The sequence below is a fragment of the Lynx canadensis genome, chromosome X, assembly GCF_007474595.2.
Source record: "Lynx canadensis isolate LIC74 chromosome X, mLynCan4.pri.v2, whole genome shotgun sequence".
Lineage (NCBI taxonomy): Eukaryota > Metazoa > Chordata > Mammalia > Carnivora > Felidae > Lynx > Lynx canadensis.
In genome coordinates, this window is record NC_044321.2 from 7,555,892 (window position 1) to 7,573,660 (window position 17,769).

Sequence of the window (17,769 nt, forward strand, 5' to 3'; positions counted from 1 at the left end):
TAGAAACCCCAGAACTAGACCCACAAACGTATGGCCAACTAATCTTTGACAAAGCAGGAAAGAACATCCAATGGAAAAAAGACAGTCTCTTTAACAAATGGTGCTGGGAGAACTGGACAGCAACATGCAGAAGGTTGAAACTAGACCACTTTCTCACACCATTCACAAAAATAAACTCAAAATGGATAAAGGACCTGAATGTGAGACAGGAAACCATCAAAACCTTAGAGGAGAAAGCAGGAAAAGACCTCTCTGACCTCAGCCGTAGCAATCTCTTACTCGACACATCCCCAAAGGCAAGGGAATTAAAAGCAAAAATGAATTACTGGGACCTTATGAAGATAAAAAGCTTCTGCACAGCAAAGGAAACAACCAACAAAACCAAAAGGCAACCAATGGAATGGGAAAAGATATTTGCAAATGACATATCGGACAAAGGGCTAGTATCCAAAATCTATAAAGAGCTCACCAAACTCCACACCCTAAAAACAAATAACCCAGTGAAGAAATGGGCAGAAAACATGAATAGACACTTCTCTAAAGAAGACATCCGGATGGCCAACAGGCACATGAAAAGTCTCATTTTTTTAAAAGTTTATTTGTTTGTTTTGAGAGAGACAGAGACAGCGCAAGTGGGGGAGGGGCAGAGAGAGAGAGAGAGAGAGAGAGAGACAGGGAGACAGAGAATCCCAAGCAGGTTCTGCACCGTTAGCTTGAAGCCTGATGTGGGGCTCAAACTCATGAATCCATGAGATCATGACCTGAGCTGATACGAAGAGTCGGACGTTTAACCCCTTGAGCCACCCAGGTGCCCCAATAAGTCTCATTTTTAAAGATTTCTTTCCAGAACTAGTATATCTGTTCATTTAATTTTATCAAAATAAGCCAAATTCACTTGTCTCATGCTTAAAGAAGTCAATTCTTAAATCCTGATATCTTATCTCCACATATTTTTAAAATTTTTGAAATATTTACTTATATGAGAGAGAGTGCACGCAAGTGGGGGAGGGGCAGAAAGAGAGGGAGACACAGAATCCGAAGCAGGCTCCAGGCGCTGAGCTGTCAGCACAGAGCTCGACACGGGGCTCGATCTCACGAACCAGGACCTCATGACCTGAGCCAAAGTCGGACGCTTAACCAACTGAGCCACCCAGGTGCCCCATCTACATATTTCTTAAAGAATAAAGTGCTATCCAGGTACAAATATATTCCTGTGAAGTTGTATATATTGTGAGTACATGAAAATGGTCCCTATTTTAATTGTACTCAGCAGCTCAAGTGGAATGGAGTCATCTTATGAAGAAACACCACCCCCCCCATCCCAGTTTACCTGTTCCGTTCATTCAGATTAATTAGGACTATTTTTACTTTAAAGGAGTGGGATCTTGATATTAAAAGGGAGAGGGGTATTGAAGAAAGCTCTCTTACTGTTGATATAAAAAGGTTTCAGCCATTTTCTTCAATGAAAAAGCAAGACAGAGAACACCGTCAGCGTTATTTGCATGAGGCCCTGCTGTGGCCTCTTCCGCTGTTCTCCCAGAGGATTTGGTGCTTGGTGCTTCTCATGTGTGGGGAAGCCACAATGATCCTGTCCCACAAGCAGGGAGTAGAAAGATGAGATCACCTGGATCTTAACGGGAGCAGGGGCAGAGTTCAAGGGAGATGACACATATCCCTGCATGAGGGAGAATTTACTACTGGGGAGCAAGAATTTTCACACGTGCACACCTTCGGCACAGACCCTGAAGCCGGACTGCCTGCGTTTAAATCCTAGCTCTGCCACAACTCCCTGGGGAAACTTGTATAAATTACTTAACCTCGTGGTGCCTAGTCCCCTCGTCTGTAAAATGGGAATTGTTTTGGGGAACTACATATTGGGGTAACTGCATGCAGGTAAAACGATTCAATGGACTGGAGCCCTTGGAAAAATGGCCACCATACTAAGTACTCAATATACGTTAGATAGGACTTTTATTATCTTTGCTCTCCATTCATGGGCAGGGACCAGGAGGAAGCTGTTTTGGTAAGGTACACAGTACACCATGGTTCTCCAGCCTAGCGTGAGGCAACTGACAGAAACCGAAATGGCAAAAATTTCTTTGGGAGTGCCCAAAAGAGCCGAGATCATTTACAGGCCAGACCAGAATCGCTTGGGATTCTCCACATTCTCTGATTTGGTGTGGGCAGTGGTCGCAAGGGAGAAGACAGAAGGCAGGGTGAAAACACCAGTGCCACAGGGAGGGTGATGGAATTAGGGAACAGTGGTCAAGAAACAGATATGGAAAATGCCAGGAGACAAAGATCATTAGCCTCCCTGGTCAAACGTCTCCGGGCTTTCCTTTTTAGGTGCCTTCTGACAGAGTAAGAAATGCCTCATGGTAGGAGGCATCCGTAGCCCAAAACCTGTAGAGCTGTCCTTGAGTTTGTTAACTCATCAGGGAAAAAGTTCATTGGACAACACAGAGGCACTAAGCTGGGAGTTCAAAGAGTAAGTTTATCCATCAATAAATAATTTGTTAGCTTATGGTTCTCACTTTATAGTGTTGTACCATTTTCTGCCATTAAATACCAGAAACTAGTTTTTGCCTAAAATTACAAAAAGCTTTACACTTTTGCATTTTTTAAGTCTCTGTTAAATTCCAGTTAGTTAACATACTGTGTAATACTAAGTTCAGGTGTACAATCTAGTGATTCAACATCTGTATACAATACCCAGTGCTCATCGCAAGTGCCCCCCCCCCCCAATCCCCATCACCTATTTCACCCATCCCCTCACCCACCTCCCCTCTGTTAACCATCAGTTTGTTCTCTACAGTTAAGAGTCAGTTTCTTGGCCCACCTCTCTGTCTTTTTTCCCCCTTTGCTCATTTGTTTTGTTTCTTAAATTCCACATATGTGTGAAATCATACGGTATTTGTCTTTTTCTGACTGACTTATTTCACTTAGCATAATACTCTCTAGCTCTATCCATGTCATCGCAAATGGGAAGATTTCATTCTTTTTGATGGCTCAGTAATATTCCATTGTATATATATATTCCATTGTGTGTGTGTGTATATATATATGTGTATATATATGTATACAATATATATATATACTCCCCTGTATACACATATATACAGTCCACATCTTCTTTATCCATTTATCAATTGATGGACACTTGGGCTGTTTCCATAGTTTGGCTATTGTATATAATGCTGCCTACATACTTTGGCTATTGTAGATAATGCATCAGGGTGCATGTATCCCTTTGGATTAGTATTTTTGTATTCTTTGGGTATATACCTAGTAGTGCAATTGCTCGATCATAGAGTAGTTCTATTTTTAACTTTTGAGGAACCTCCATACTGTTTTCCACAGTGGCTTCACCAGTTTGCATTCCTACCAACAGTCCAAGAGGGTTCCCCTTTCTCCACATCTTCGCCAACACCTGTTGTTTCTTGTGTTGTTGATTTTAGCCATTCTGACAAGTGTGAGGTGACACTTCATTGTAGTTTTGACTTGTATTTCACTGATGATCAGTGATGTTGGGCATCTTTACATGTGTCCGTTGGCCAGCTGGATGTCTTCTTTGGAAAAAATGTCTACTCACGTCTTCTGCCCATTTTTTTAATTGGACCATTCATTCTTTGGGTGTTGAGTTTTATAAGTTCTTTATATATTTTGGATACTAACCTTTTATCAGATAGGTCATTTGCAAATATCTTCTCCCATTCCGTAGGTTGCCTTTTAGTTTTGTTGACTGTTTCCTTCATTGTGAAGAAGTTTCTTATTTTGATGAAGTCCCAACAGATTGTTTTTGCTTTTGTTTCCTTTGCCGCAGGAGCTATATCTAGAAAGAGTAGCTATGGCCCATGTCAAAGAGGTTACATACTGCCTGTGTTCTCTAGGATTTGTATGGTTTCAGGTCTCACATTTAGGTCTTTCATCCATTTTGAATTTATTTTGTGTTCAGTGTAAGAAAGTGGTCCAGTTTTCCCAGCTCCATTTGTTGAAGAGACATTCTTTTTCCCATTGGATATTCTTTCCTGTTTTATTGAAGATTAGTTGACCACATAGTCGTGGCTTCATTTCTGGGTTTTCTATTCTGTTTCTATTGATCTATGTGTCTATTTTTGTGCCAGTGCCATAGTGTTTTTTTTTTTTTAACATTTATTTATTTTTGAGACAGAGAGAGACAGAGCATGAAGCGGGGAGGGTCAGAGAGAGAGACACACAGAATCTGAGACAGGCTCCAGGCTCTGAGCTGTCAGCACAGAGCCCGACGTGGGGCTCGAACTCACGGACTGCGAGATCATGACCTGAGCCGAAGTCGGACGCTTAACCGACAGAGCCACCCAGGCAGTCCAGTGCCATAGTGTTTTGATCACTACCGCTTTGTAATATAACTTGAAATCTGGAATTGTGATGCCTCCTGCTTTGGGTTTCTTTTTCAAGATCACTTTGTCTATTCGGGGTCTTTTGTGGTTCCATACAAACTTTAGGATTGTTTGTTCCAGCTCTGTGAAGAATGCTGTTGGTATTTTGATAGGGATCACATTGAATGTTTGGATTGCTTTGGGTAATGTAAACATTTTAACAATATTTGTCCTTCCAACCCATGAGCATGGGATGTCTGTCCATTTCTTTGTGTCCTTTTCAATTTCTCTCAGCAGTGTTTGGTAGTTTTCAGAGTACAGGTCTTTCACATCCTTGTTTAGGTTAGTTCGTAGGTACCTCTATACACCAATAATGAAGCAGCAGAAAGAGAAACTAAGAAATCAATCTTATTTACAACTGCACCAAATACACTTTTGCATTTAGAGACTACGGATTCATCACTAAGTTGCCAGGAATTTTATATATACACACACGTATATGTATATGTATATGTATATGTATATGTATACGTATACGTATATGTATATCTCCCTCTCTCACGAGGTCATTTAGAAGAAAAAGAACACAATCATTAACTTCATTTATAACAGTTGGTTTATTAGAATCTGGTTGTTCCTTTCACAAAGCATCCGTGACACTGTTGGAACTTGTCATTGAGTCCCTTGGCAGCAGTATCTGCCTCTAATCGTCGGGGCACTGGCTTCTTACTGCCCGGTATTCTCACCCACCTCCACATGCTGGAACTGAAAAACTATGGCTGGGCTTGCTTATGTAATTAGAGTTGTGCCTCCTTGCCAGGTGGTTTCTCCCTCCTCTACTAATTAGCCCAGCTCTCCCGTGAAGACACGTAGGGACGATCGGCTAAGTCAAATGAAAACAATAGGCCCGGTGATGTCAGTTTCAGAAACTGTTGATTACTTGCCATGTTCTATCATACGGCCGTGAGGATTACTCGGCACTTACGGGTAAACTGTTCAGCTACTCATTAGCTCCATCCAGACACATCACGGCTTGTCCTGGTTAACTAACCTTTTAGGCCATGTGACACAGGAAAAACAAGTCCTTCTCCAGGAGGTGTTAAGCGGAATATCATACTAGGACCTTACTTTCCTGGTGGCTTTTGTAGTCAATTTTCTCCCAGTACAACAGTTCCAAGACAAGGAGTGGAACCAAAAAACAACAAAAATAGTGGCATCTTGAGTATCTCTTAAGAAGCTAGAGTCGTATTTTGCAAATATATTACTGGTGCATTTTTCAAGCATCCTGACAAGGTAATAACAGAGTTAGCAAGTTCCGGGTATCAGGACAGGCTGTTCCAACTCTTCCGACATAGCAAGTGCGCACGTTACCCTGGCACAACGAAGAGTAGCTTCGGACATTGGCTACGGGGCATTTGGTAGATACTCTTATTTCCTTCTCCAAGGGTTCTCAAACACTGTGCTCCAGGGACCAGCAACATTAGGATCACCGGGGAACTCGTTATAGAGGCAAATTCTTGGGACTCACTCCAGACACTCTGGATGCGAAGTTTCTGAATCAGAAACTCTGCCAGAGGTAGGCAGCAATCTCAGTCTTCATGGACTGTCTGGGAGATGCACCAGCATCACTCAGAGCTCCACTGGTCAGTCATACGGCCGAGCAGAAATGGGCAAAGCCAGTTTGGACAGATTTGGGTGGAATCCTTAAAGCTCATCCTGTTACTATGAGTCTTAGATCACAGAAAACAGTGTCAGGATCATTGTTAGTTCGATGAAGAAAAGGAAGAAGGAAAAAATGCGCCAATTTCCTGGTAAATTTCCCCAATGGTTTTAACAATCCTTACCATATGCAAAGCGTAATGTTCTCAAAGATTAAATACCACTCTTGGGACTTAAAGAAAAGAGGAATAGAAGACCATACTTGGGAAAAGAAATTTCTCTCTTTCCTGCTATGGAAGAAATATAACACTCGTTAGGTCATTCCAAAATCTATTACATTGGTTTCTAAGACAAAGAGAACTTTTAAGACAGTGTGGCTAAGATGAATCCGAATACCTTTCTGTAGTGATTTCTCCAGCGCTGACACACAACGTCTATCAAGAAATTTTTCCTAAAGAGATTAACCTAATTACTAAAGTTCTCTTTGCTCCAGTCACAAGGGAAAGGGAGGTGAGTTCAGGTGAAATTGCCTTGAAATCAGAGCCCCAGACTTGTGCGCATTCCTCACATTTGTGGCATTCTTGAGGCCATCAGACCACCCCTGGTGACAAAGAAAAGAAGACTGACTGGAGGCACAAACAGCAATTATTAAAGCCATTTCCAAGTGGATATCTCAGGAAAACACATTTCTTTATAGCCGCTAAGTGACAGTGAGGATAAGGGAGGGCATGGCAGCTAATGGAAGAGCATGAACTGAGCAAGGTCCTTCCTGGACTTATCAGCAGGAGAAGGCTTTTGAGGGGATGGAGACGCCTGGGCACTGAGGTCACCTGAGTTCAATCAGCCACCCTACCACTTCCTGGTCTTGTCTAAATCCAATTGCTTATTTTTGGATTAGCTCTGCCACTTGATGATAGATGCTTTAAGGAAATCAAAATAATTTAGTGTGCTAAGTGCAATTATATGACTAGGACTAGCTGGGCAATTTAACGTGGAGGCATAGCCACTTTGTTCATTAGCAGGGATTGATCTTGGTCAAATTGTCAAATCCCTCATTGGGCCAGTGACCTCATGAGTCCAGTGGGAATATTCTCACCAACTCATTACTAGACAACTCCTAAGAGAAATGGATGAAAACAGTTGGGTAGTGCTGGGCTGTATCCCGTAATTTTCTATGTATTTTTATTTTTATCTTGAAGAACAAATTAGAAATAGTCCGTATTCCAAGCCCCTGTCACTGAAATCGAATGAGGAAATCACTGAGCCGGCAGGCAAGCATCGTATTTTGCACAATATTGAACATTAAAAGGAGACCAATCAAATGTTTCTATTAACAGAGGAGCTTTTCTTCATTCAGTGTGTGTGTGTGTGTGTGTGTGTGTGTGTGTAGGAAACAGTTCTTTAAGCCAACTACAATGCTGGATTGTCAAGAGCGCCTAGGAGTCTGAGAAGTTTGAGATAAGCGAGAGGGACACAAACACTATGAGCATTGATTCTTTTTGAATACATATAAACTAAGTTTTCAAACGAGGAAGTCACTGAGCCAGTAGAAGAGATGCCCCGTTCTTGGCCATCAAGGTGGCCCTACATTCACTATCTGCCTACTGACGGCATTTCTTTGAGCTCCCTCTGAACCTCTCCCTAAGCAGCACCAGTCCTTCAGGCTCAGCCAGCCGGGGTTGTAGTGCCACGGCCCAAGGGCAGGCCAATTAAGATTCATTATGTCACGTCAAGGAAAGAATCCCAAACACTGGGCCCTCCACCAAGAATGAAGCATCCTCAGCCTCCCACGTCAAACCCTGAGATGTTTTCAGTAAAAATAACCTTAGCTAATCATAACTGCTAGGGAGGATAGAGATAATCTCAGTGAGGTCACAAGGGGCTAAAAAAGGCTTTAGAGATCAAAGAGTTATACTAAGAAGGGGTCAGGAAATTCAGGATGTAATGACTCATCTTATATCCTCTGTTCTTTCTGAGCCTCAGCTGGGGCTGGGATGCTGTGCTGGGAAGCAGGGTGAAGCCTTACATTGACTCAATTCCTAGTCCCACGCTGAAAAGAGACCTCGTTTTACCGTCTCAAATAAATTAGCAGTATGCACCTAAATAACATTCAAAACAGAGAAAGTCATCATTGTGACGGACTCATAAAAGGCGGTTGCAGGAAATTGCACAAAAGACGCAGAACAAGTATTACCGGAGTGAACTGGGTGCTTACGACAACCACCTGACACTCCAACTTCCTTTCAAATTTCACTTTTCCTCCCCTCTCTTTTTTTGCCAGATGAATGTACTTCCAGCTGGACTTAGGAGAAGCAATGGTGTCAAACAACGACTTGCTAAGAAATACACACCTGTCATAAATGCAAGACTCTCTCAGGGGATATATTGAATTGCGTTCCCTGCTTCCTAAGAAAAGGTGCAATGAAAAAATGAATTAGCTATCAACTACCAGATGTTTCTAGCATCTCTATTAGTTTGGGAAAGATGAAACAATTGCTGCATTGTACAGATGTATACCTCACATAAACATAAGCATTTAGGATGTGGGAAGAAGGCTCAACTAAACGTGTCTGGAGAATAATTGATCTTTTCTTCTTGGCAACGCTTTGTAATAACAGGAAGAAATCTCCTCCTCTCCTTGAATTGACACATTTTACGCCAACACAAAAAACAAATGGGCGTTTTTTTCTAAGGGGACGGTCGTATGGATATGCATTTTTACTTTCACTTGGCTTCAGTGAGTCAGTTGTAATGATCTTGGACTTCCGGGTGATTCTCATCCACGTACATTTCATAATTTGAACGCTTTCTAGTTACAGAAGGTGCTAAGTACTGTAAATCCCATTTTCCGAATAACGCAAATGGATTCCAGTAAGGAGAGATGATGTGGTCAACGGTATGGGAAGTAAAGGGCTGTCCGCACTTTAAAAATATCAAGGAAGGGGACGCCAGGGTGGCTCGGTCGGTTAAGCACCTGACTTCGTGATCTCAGCTCAGGTCTTGATCTCAGGGTCATGAGTTCACGCCCCGTGTTGGGCTCCACACTGGGTGTGGAACCTACTTAAAAATAATTAAGGAAGGGGCGCCTGGGTGGCGCAGTCGGTTAAGCGTCCGACTTCAGCCAGGTCACGATCTCGCGGTCCGTGAGTTCGAGCCCCGCGTCGGGCTCTGGGCTGATGGCTCAGAGCCTGGAGCCTGTTTCCGATGCTGTGTCTCCCTCTCTCTCTGCCCCTCCCCCGTTCATGCTCTGTCTCTCTCTGTCCCAAAAATAAATAAACGTTGAAAAAAAAATTTAAAAAAAATAAAATAAAATAATTAAGGAAGAATATACACCACATACTTGGGTTACTTTTGACTACATAATATAATGCTCAGTGTTCAAGTATATGGAGCAGTCATCAACATGTGCCATTCAAGAAAAGGGACAGGAGCATATTGTGGCAGTAGCCTCAATCTCTGCCTCTGGCTCCATATTATCGTGCCTCCCAAGTGACTGTGCTTTGAATTTAGCCCGCGTCATCTCACTTCCAGAGGAGAACCGTGGAATGGAAAGCGGTGGGGGGGGGGGGGGGGGGGGGACATCACTTTGTACCACGTACTACAGGGCTCACAAACAGGCTTTACCGAGATTCAGCTCATGTGTCGGATCCGATGGGTTTTCCCCAGTGGCTGCCTTGGTCTTTTCTGAAGGATTCTGAGATCCTATCTGGGTTTAGGCAGAAGGAAGGTAGGAGTCTATTAAAAACATTTGCCAGTACTCCAGAATGGGAGGGCGTCAGCTCATGGGGAGACATTTTCCAGCTTGGGGCTTGGTGGTGGTTAAGAGAGTGGGCTTTGTGATCAACAAGACCTCAGTTCAAAAACGCAAGTTCAGATGCACTGAAGAAATTTACTTAACTTCCCTAAGATTGTTTCTTCTTCTCTTGAGTAGGGCTAATAATGGAAACTCCCCAAAAAGGCTATTGTAAGTATTAAATGAGATAACGTGTGTAAAGAGTTTTGCCTATTTCACGCCACAGAGTAAGAGCTACAAGAATGACAACTGTGGGGGCGCCTGGGTGGCGCAGTCGGTTAAGCGTCCGACTTCAGCCAGGTCACGATCTCGCGGTCCGTGAGTTCGAGCCCCGCGTCAGGCTCTGGGCTGATGGCTCAGAGCCTGGAGCCTGTTTCCAATTCTGTGTCTCCCTCTTTCTCTGCCCCTCCCCCGTTCGTGCTCTGTCTCTCTCTGTCCCAAAAATAAATAAACGTTGAAAAAAAAATTAAAAAAAAAAAAAAAAAAAGAATGACAACTGTGGCCGTGGTATGGATTGGAGACAAAAACTAATGTGAAAGAGGGGGGAGCGAGAGCAAGAGAGACAGCGTGTGTGTGAGCGAGAGAGGTATTCTGACTAGCCAAGTAAACTGGAACCAAACCATCACTGGAGATCATGGCCCAAGGGCAATCATCCTTTGATGGAAGTGACCCCCTGAGCTCCAGAGAGGTTTACCCTTCTCTCATGGGTGCTTCCAGTAATGTGACATGTGCCACATCTATTGCACTAAAAGTATGCCAGTACTCCTGACCCCAACGTTGTGGTTTGAACTGAGTAAAGTGACTACCGGCCAAGAAAGAAAGAAGGCAATGATAGATGGTCAGGGGCTACTGAAAATCTTTAAGAGGCAGAGAAAACAGAAACAGAGGGAAAGCCACCATCCCTTGAGCTGGTCCCTCATCCCCTTGGTACCAGCTCTTGAAACTGCATTTTTTCAGCAGCAACCAGATGTAAGTTATCAGGTGACTTGGAGAGTTGAGGGCATGTGTGGATGAGTAAAAACAGGAGCTGGTGAGCAGGTGAATGCTCAGAACAGGGGTGGGCACTATGTTCCCTCTGGATACTGGAGCCCCTAACTGTAGTGGAGCGGGTCTGAGAGGGTCAAAGATTGTGGGTGTTTTACAAAGGCTGTATGCTCCTTTAGAAGTGTGGTTCGATTTGTTAGAGAAATAATGGCTACCTTCCAGATCAATAGTGAAGAAAGAACAAATTCAGAGGGAAGAGTTTAAAAGAATTTTAAAGAGCACTCTTGGTGAAATAATAAAGGAATAGCAGCTTACAGATCATAGACTTTTATTCCTGGAATAAGCCTTTGAGATCATTTAATCTAATCCCATTGTTTATAGATGAAGAAATGCATGTCTTATGGATAACAGACCTGTGGAAATAACATATTAAAACCAGGAGTCATTGTACTAGAAAGAGGTAGAGAGTTGAGAAATGGACATTCAGACTTCAGAGTTGTCTAGGTTCATGCAGTAAGTGACGTCATATTTGAGGATACAGTTCTCCCTAGCAGAGCGAAGAGGTGCGTTTCGGCTTCCAAGCAAAGCATGTAGAGAGTGACACGCCCATAGTGAAATGGCCAAATGGACACCACCCAAACGTAGACAACTGTATGGTACAAACCATGTGAATAAATGCAGAAAGTTGGACATGTATATTTTACATGATGTGGCATATCAACCCAACTCTAATTACTGTTTACTCGTGGGATGGACCTTTCTGCTTTTCAAAGACAGTTAAGGAAATAAATGCAGATTCAAAATGTACACAGTGTGATACTGTTTGGCTAAAAGCTGTAAATACGTAAACTAAAAACAACATAAGAAAGGTTTAAAAGGTCTGTTGGTAAACACTGAAAACACTTAGATTCGAGGTGAGTCAAATGCTTACATTACATATTTGCAAACATAATTGCTCGTTCTTGATAGCAAACGTACAAGAGTTAAAATAGTTTCAGTACTAATTAATGTGTCTCTGTCATCTCAGATACTTCCAGCAAGAATCACGAAATGTGTGTACAAAGAGGAAGGAGAAATAAAAACAAGCTAATGACCTCATCTTCCGTGGGATTCAAACAACTGTATTTCCTTTATGAAATTGACAATTAGAGATCTAGAAGCAGGATTTTTAAATTTAATGCTAAGTCTTACAATGAAAATATAGTCAGGGTTTCTAGAGGAGAAGAGCCCAGGAATGAACTAATGATAGTTATGAACACTTACTATGTACCAGGCATGTTCAAGATATTTATTTCCACAGCCCTCTTAACACTGTGAAATGGGCACTATTTTTATACCAATTTTACCAATTTTGTAAATGAGGACATTTAGGTACAAAGAACTTAGGAGCTATTGATTCTTGAAATGTTGAAATGGATCCAAGCTCAGACAGGGGTATGCCTGAGCTAATGGTCTTAACAAATATTCACTCGTATGTGGGATTTAAGAAGCAAAACAAATGATCAAAGGGAAAGGAAAACAAGGAGAGAAAGGGAAGCAAACCATAAGAGACTCTTAAAGACAGAGAACAAACTGAGGGTTGCTGGAGGGGAGGTGGGTGGGGGGATGGGCTAATTGGGTGATGGGTATTAAGGAGGGCACTTGTTGGGATGAGCACTGGGTGTTCATACGTAATTGGTGAATCACTGAATTCCACACCTAAAATCAATTTTGCCATATATGTTAACTAACTGGAATTTAAATAAAAATTGAATAGGGGCGCCTGGGTGGCTCAGTCGGTTAAGCGGCCGACTTCGGCTCAGGTCATGATCTCGCGGTCCGTGAGTTCGAGCCCCGCGTCGGGCTCTGTGCTGACAGCTCAGAGCCTGGAGCCTATTTCAGATTCTGTGTCTCCCTCTCTCTCTGCCCCTCCCCCGTTCATGCTCTATCTTTCTCTGTCTCAAAAATAAATAAACGTTAAAAAAAATTTTTTTTAAAAATTGAATAAAAGATGGAAACTGACAGGGACAACAGAAAAAAAGTTTTAAAAAGCATAAATCAAGATGTTAGATGATCAAACAAACATAAAAGTATAAAAATAAACATAAATTTGTTAGGCTCATTTAAAAATATTTAAGTAATAGAACTATACATTATTTAAAAGAGATCTAATGTATAGAATGGGATGATGTAGGAATATTAAAAATAAAGGGGAGCAAATATGTATCAAGCAACGAAAAGAAAACATGGAAAGCATTAAATTCAGAATATACCAGAATATAACAATATAACACTGATCAAAAGTATAATCCACAATAAAATATAATAGTCTAGATCAGTGCTAATAGAACTTTCTATGACAATGGAAATGATCTACAGTTGTGTGGTCCGATATGGTAGACTCTAGCCAATTGTGGCTACTGAGCCCTTGAAATACAGCTAGAGTAGCAGACAGACTGAATTATTAATTTTAATCAATGAAAAGTTAAATTTAAAAAGCCACATGTGGTGAGTTACTACAATATTGAACAGCACATGGCTGGGTTTCAGTATATGTGAAGTAGATGTTACTAAAATTAAAAGGAAAGTTTAAAAGGAGCATGTTTTAATGTAAGATTACAAAGCAATTTTGAATCATTAAATAGACCAAAACCAAATAAGAATATAGATAATCTGAATGATTTAATTACTAAAATTACCTAATAGTTACATATAGAACTTTGCCCTCTATAAAGAATGTGTACTCATGTTCATGAATGTTTACAAATATCGGCGACAAAAAAGCTCCTATTTTTAGATTTCCCCAAAGTGGAAATTTTCCTGGCTACAATGCAACCAACTAGAAATCCATAACAAAATTTTAATTAAGTACATACAAAATTCAGCAAACTGGAAATTTTAAAGCACTAATCTAAATCTGTATACAATTTATAATGGAAATAAGCTCGGCAATTCAAGCTAATCACAACCTACCACGGTATACAGGCTGGGTCAAAATTATACCCAAAGGTAAGTTCACAGATTTTACTGCTATTAATAAAAGAAGACAATGGAAATGAATGAGCTAACTCAATTAAGAAGCAAACAAGAAGGGAGGTGGGTGGGGGTGATGGGGATTAAGGAGGAGCACCTTATGATGAGCACCTTGTGATGAGCACCGGGTGATGTATGGACGTGTTGAATCACCATATTGTACACCTGAAACTGACTGGAATTTATATTTATAACTGACTGGAATTTACATAAAAACTTAAAAAAAAGATGTAAACAAGATTATAAGAAAAGTCAGGGAAAGGAAATAGAAGAAAGTAATTATAAAACCAAATACTTGAGAAATTGAAAAATAAAGAAATATGGGGAAAACCTTCCGTCAAGTTTTAGTAAAAAAGATATTAAGAAGTATCAAACACAAAACCGTGAAAATGGGAAAAGGAATACACAACAATCACAGAGATACTTTTTAAAATATTAATTATATGCTAACACATTTAAAAATCGTAATAAATGGGTTATTTCTAGCAAAGTAGAAATTACCAAACTGACAAAGGAAGAAATAGAACAGTTCTGGTCACAACAAAAACTTAAAAATTTCTTTTATGGTTATCAAGGATTATTTCCCCAAAGTTCCACCACGTGTACAGAGTTCTACACTACAAATGAGTTCCACCAAATCTTCAAGAGACAGAATACTGATGTTCTAGAAACATTTCAGACCATAAGAAATATGGAAACATAAGGCTGATTAAAAACTTGACAAGAACAGATTATAGAGAAAATTATAGCCTTAACTATTCTCAAGTCCACTGGCAAAAATCAACATTGAATAAAAGTAAATCTAAAGAGTGTACAAAAACAACTGCTATATGTTATTAGAACGACACACTTTGAAACCATGGGATTTATCTAAGATTTACTACTAGGAACTGTGTTATCTTAAATTTTTTTTTAACATTTATTTATTTTTGAGGAAGAGAGAGACAGAGCATGAATGGGGGGAGGGCCAGAGAGAGAGGGAGACACAGAATCTGAAGCAGGCTCCAGGCTCTGAGCTGTCGGCACAGAGCCTGATGCGGGGCTCGAACTCACGGACTGTGAGATCGTGACCTGAGTGAAGTCGGACGCTCAACCGACTGAGCCACCCAGGCGCCCCGAAACTGTGTTATCTTGATTAAACATTTGAACACGTCAAAGGAGAAAAACCTATTTCAAATCGACGTTAAAGGAGTATTTTGTTAAATTCAACACTTGTTTCCAATTTTTAAAAATCCTAGAATCCAGAAATACAGGACTGTTTCTGTAACATAATAATTAATATCTCCGTTAGCAAAACAGTGTGTTTCACGCTTAACTATAAGCACAAATGCATTCTCATGGAAGTCAAGAGCAATTCGGGATGTCCAATAGCACCACATTTTCTAAAATTGTCACAGAAGCTGTAGCCTATGTACTAAGACATAAAAGAAATTAATACTTACAGCTATTCCCATAGAGAGGGAAAAATTTCACTTTGTGACTGATTTTATCCACCTAGAAAAACTGCTTGGAATCTCTATATTTTAGGTTCAAATCATGTTTCAAGGTGCTCATTGAAGAAACACCTTCAAGTAGATTAAAGCTCAAAAAGTATACTCTCATATGTTATATGACATCATTTATGTGAAATTCTAGAAAAGGCAAATTTTTAATGACAGATCTGTTGTCTGGGGCCAGGGGTGGAGAGAAGGGATTGATTCACTCTGAAAGAGCATTGGGAAACTTTCTGACTGGGGTGGTAACAACTGATTATATACAACACCATTCATTATATTGCATACTTAACACGGGTGAATTTTATCACATGTAAACAATACCATTTAAAAATTTGTTTGTTAAAAAGAAAAAAAAAACACATAACCACCCTGTAGTCTCACTACTGAGATACAACCACGATTAATATATTGATGTGTTTCCCCATGTTTATCATGGGCATTTTTTCTTCATTTGTAAACATAAATGGGATCATATAGCCTTTTTGTAGCTTCTTTTACGACAATAGAAGCATTTTCTTTATTACGTGGTCTTCAAAAATCACCATTTTCATTGGCTACCTAATATTCAATCAAGTGACAGGAATTACTCAATGGTTAAAACTATTTAACATGTATCTCTTGTCAGGCATACTGATTGTCACCAATTAGTTACGTACGCAAACATTACTGAGAAGACATTTTCTACATAAAGTTCTTTCTTCAAAATTAGAAATATTTTTAAGGATATACTCCTAGAAGTATAATATTGAGCCAAACAGTATAAACATTTTTAAGGCTCTTGCCAAACTCTAGATTCTTACCAAAAGAGCCATACAAATTCATACTGCCTCCAGCAACGCTTAATGCCTTTTCACCCCTCTAGAATTGGATACCATCATTTTTAAAATCTTAAAGACTTCCTTATGGCCTCTCCCCATAGCTGTTCGGCCGTAATTAATTCCTCGAATTTCTTGTGTGTCGAGCTGTTCAAAAGTTTTTCTTTTTGTTTCTGTCTTCGTCCCCCTCTTTTCTCTTCCTCCTTCCCTTCTCTTATCCACCCTGTTCCCTCTCTTCCCGCCCAAATGGTTTCTACTGTAACTGATGTTTTTCTTCTTTATCGAGTGGCATGCTCATTATAATATAAATATGGGAAGGAAGGTTTCACCTAGGCCAAAGCAGAATAAGGCGTGGGAACAACAGCTCTTCCCTGGAATGTAGTACAGAAAATAGAAGAATCAAATGCGTTTCAGAGACCGGAGTGTCAGAGGCCAAAGACAACAAGACCATCTTAGGCCTAGGGGATAGGGAGTCTGGGAGAGCAGAGAGTCAAAGAGTCAGGCTTGAAGGCTGTTGTCTTCTTTCTTCAATCCTTCCTTTAAAAAAAATGCAAAAATCTGGGGGTACAAGAGTCACTGGGCCCTGGTGAGAAACGGGCATACCATAATCAGCTAAAGGAATAAATAAGTTTGTAAAGTGCCCTTTCCAACTCGGATCCCAGAGTCAGTCATTTCTTTGGCTCTCCTGGAAGCATTCAATTTGTCCACTACTGTCCAATTCTGTCAACCTCCGCCTGCAGCAGTCCTTTACTTTCCCCATTCTTGGGTTTACACCAAAGGCTGCTAAAAAATGACCGAAGTGTTACTGGTTACCATTACAAACCTATAGCAATCAGGGCAATTCTGCTTGGGATTCTTTGTATAACCTACCAGGAGAAACACCAAGTAAATGTAGGATGGAGGGACATGGGATGTGATATTGGTGGCGATTTCTTACATCAGCAAATGGGGTAAGGGTCCCCTTCCTTGTCAGATCTAGGGGTCAGAGGGAGAGTGTAGAGATGATTCCAGGTAAGAAGGGACAAAATGGTAACAGCACATTAAAGGAATGGAGGATGTTTTCCTCCTCCTGGCATTCTCCAAGATGAAGAAATATGTGCCAGTAGGAGAGTCTGGGAAATTGAGTATTCAAAAATCACAGATGAGGAGTCCATGTACTCAAGAGCTAAACATCTAAAAATAGGAAGTAAGCTAACTCTGGTCCTTTGAAGCTATTGCCAATGTTGAAAGTCACTAGAAGGACCGTGATTAAAATTTCCTGGTTAGAAAATACAATTGCTAACTTCAATCAAGTTACGTAAAGAAAGCTTTCTGTACACGTGCTAAATGTTTCAAATCATGCGAACATGTATACTTGAATGTTATTTAGATCACCTGTTGACAGCTTGAATTCATGTGTCTGGACTATCAGTATGATGTTGGTTTGGTTGCTTTTCCAAAAATAGTTGAGGGTAGCACTTACATAAGGAAACTTTTCAGGTCATCTGCTGTCATTTATCATAAAGAATTGTTTGTGGATTTAACTGTTTAGAAATCTGCAAGCGGAAATGGAGACTGCCTGTTTTCTGCAGAGGAGACCCTCTATAAAAATTCTCTTGGTAGGAAATCCACATCATCAATGAAACACTAATGAGTAACCCAAAAACTTTCCA